The following is a 3,099-nucleotide window of genomic DNA, read 5'->3' on the forward strand; positions in this document are numbered from 1 at the left end:
GATTCTGCCCACAATGCAAGAGACCTGGATTCAATCCCTGGATTGGGAAGATCCTCGGGAGAAGGGAATGGAAACCCACTCCAGTATTCTTGCCTGGAGAATTCCATGGACAGAGGAGCCTCACAGGCTATAGTCCATGGGGTCACAGTATATGAGGTACCTAGAGGAGTCAAATTCATAAAGACAGAAAGCAAACCAGTAGTTTCTAGAGGCTTGGGGAAGGAGGAATGGGGGATGATTGTTTAAAGGATATAGTGTTTCAATCTAGGAAGATGGAAAAAGTCCTGAAGCTGGATGATACCGGAAGTTGCACAACAATGTGAACATATTTAATACCATTGAACTGTACACTTAAAATGGTTGTAATGGTAAATGCTATTTTATTTATATTTTACTGCAATTTTTTAAAATCTTGCAAGTTTTTAAGTCTTTCTAAATAAAAGAATTAACTACTATTCTATGCAGCTGTATTGGTAAACTTTTCCAAGACGTTCATCAATTTTCGCAACATCTTCCAAGCTGTATGTACTTAGTGTCTGGAAATTAACATCTAGAGCCTGTGAGAATAATTTGGCAGAAGCCGCTTCAGGACCCTCTCATGTTCTTCCCATCCTCTCCCTGTGTGCACACCCAGGGTCTTCCTCATGCCAGAACAAAGGCAGTGTTAGGTCCAAAAACTGGAATGGTTTTGTTTCAGCTCTTTCTCCAAGATACAGTTCATTTACAGTGCTGTGTTTCTAGGGTTTGTGCAAAGGAGCCAACTCACCAAACCAGGGGCTTTCAAGCCCCAGGAAGAGCTGGCAGCGGGGATCCACCGGTGGTGTTTGTGTGGACAGTTGATTTGCCTGCTCCCTCCCTGCTGCTTGAAATGAGTGTCAGGATCTGCTGAGGAAGTCAGCAAGGAAGGAGATTTTCAAGTTGATCTTTTGGCAGATTTCTCTCCTCAGCAGAATCCTGAAGGCTCCAAGACAAGGAGGTGGCTTTTGTCCCTAACTGCTTTCTCATTCGCACCAATGGAGGCAAGATTTGGGCCTGATACTTTCTTCCACATGATAGCTTGTTCTCGAAGATGCAGGCACTGGGTAAGACAAAAATCATTGAATTGCTTTTAATAACCTCCTGCTCCCACCAAACTGAACTGCTTGCTGTGTCCCACTTTCCCAGCTCCAGGCATGAGGAGAGACATGCTTCTGCCCTCTCTCTCCCCAGTCTAAATTCACTCCTCTCCTCCATGATCCCTTGCTCAGTCACCAGTTAGAGGTAATTTATTCCTCTTACACAATCCCATAATACTTTGGCAATACTCAGATTTTTGCATTTGGCATTTTCAATCTTGTATTTTTCTTTGCAACCCCACAGACTGTAGCCCATCAGGCTCCTCTACCCATGGAATTTTCCAGGCAAGAATACTGGAGTGGGTTGCCATTTCCTTCTAAAGGGGATCTTCTCGACCCAGGGATAAAACCCCATCTCCTGGGTATCCTGCATTGATAGGCAGATTCTTTACCTTTATGCCACCTGGGAAGCCCCATCTTGTATTTTAGGTATTGATATTTCTATCTTTTCTTCCTTACTGGTTTCTAACTTTCCTAAAGATAAGGTCCTTATCTGATTTACCTTAGCACCCACTCCACTCAGAATGTTAGTTCAGCCTCTTTCCCATAATAGGAAGTCAATAAATATCTCACATATAAATGAATAAACCAGTGAATGAATGAATGCCTGAAATCCTACAAGAAAAGCCCACCTAGTCTGGGAAAAACTCTGCCACCAACCATTTAGTTTTCAAATGTCTGTGTTTCTGCCCTGCCCTGCCCCTTTCCACCCCTGAAGGAAATAGAGGTTATAATGAGAAGACATGCCATCATCTTCAAACCTCTATCTATACCCCTTGAGCTTCTAAAACACTAGACAAGCAATAACCCCCATCACCCCTTTCTGCATATCTCCATCCCTATGCCTTACAGTCAGTTCAAACCTGACAGCCCAGATTCCTCCAGTTAGGGGGCCTGAGTATAGACCACAGTTTCCCAGCTGTTTCCAGGAGCTCTATCTTCCCAAGAGGGTGAAGGGACCATGAGGAGGAGATTGGGACAGCAAGGCCTTGGGGATCCATCCCCCCCCCCCCCCCACACACACACACACACTCGCATTGTGCTTCAGCAAAAGCAGCTCTGGTTTTCATCTACTTTATATTTTAGTTTTCCACAGATTTCATGGGGAAGAGAACCCTGCTCAAAAATATCTGAAAAACACTGGTGTAGCCCATGTGATTGGACTATGGTTTGCAGAAGGGCAAGAGGTCAGAACGGTACCATTCATTAACCCCTCATACCTGGCACAGTGCCATAAACTTAATTAGGAAGCGCCTCAAGGGCACCAGGCAAGAAGTGCCAATAACCTGGGCCCTGGGCCCAGCTTCAGTACAAACCAGTTAGGCAAGTCCCTTCTCTGAGCTTCAGTTTCCTCATTTTTAAAAAAGGAAATTGGCAGAGATGACACTCTGACTTACAGGGAAGACAAAGACATATGGGGCACTAACAGAGACTGCAGGATCCCCAACATTTTCTGAAGAAATTTCCACCTTAGCTTTCAGGGCTGAAGCCTGAGTGGCCTCTGCCCCTCACCCACTGGCAGCCCAGGCACTGCTCCTCAGCGGTCCTGGTTAAAAGGGCGATGCTGCGGGCCCAGACGACCCCGGTTATGCCCAAGCATGTGATCTGGCATTGCAGCCTGACTCCTGGTGCCCGTACCATGCACAGAGGTGAGGGCTCAAAGGCAGCTTGTTAGAAAACATTTTTTTATATACGTTAAGACATTGAGTTGTGCTTTGAAGTGTTTGGGAAAAGAATTGCTTCCCTGGTGGCTCAGACGGTAAAGTATCTGTCTACAATGCTGGAGACCCAGGTACAATCCCTGGGTCGGGAAGATCTCCTGGAGAAGGAAATGGCAACCCACTCCAGTACTCTTGCCTGGAAAATCCCATGGACAGAGGAGCCTGGTAGGCTACAGTCCGTGGGGTTGCAAAGAGTCGGACTTGACTGAGCAACTTGACTTATATACATCTATTTTTATTTCATTATTAAAATTTTCAACTGT

At 45.5% G+C, this 3,099-nt stretch overlaps 1 non-coding gene across 1 annotated transcript; it reads right to left on the reverse strand.

Annotated features, from left to right (window-relative positions):
- Positions 1-2,650: 2,650 nt before the first annotated feature.
- Positions 2,651-2,783, reverse strand: LOC136146790 (small nucleolar RNA SNORA76). The gene has a single exon (XR_010659076.1). It is a non-coding gene; the product is annotated as a small nucleolar RNA SNORA76 (small nucleolar RNA).
- Between the last annotated feature and the right edge of the window lie 316 nt (positions 2,784-3,099).

Source organism: Muntiacus reevesi, chromosome 14, assembly GCF_963930625.1.
Source record: "Muntiacus reevesi chromosome 14, mMunRee1.1, whole genome shotgun sequence".
Classification (NCBI taxonomy): domain Eukaryota; kingdom Metazoa; phylum Chordata; class Mammalia; order Artiodactyla; family Cervidae; genus Muntiacus; species Muntiacus reevesi.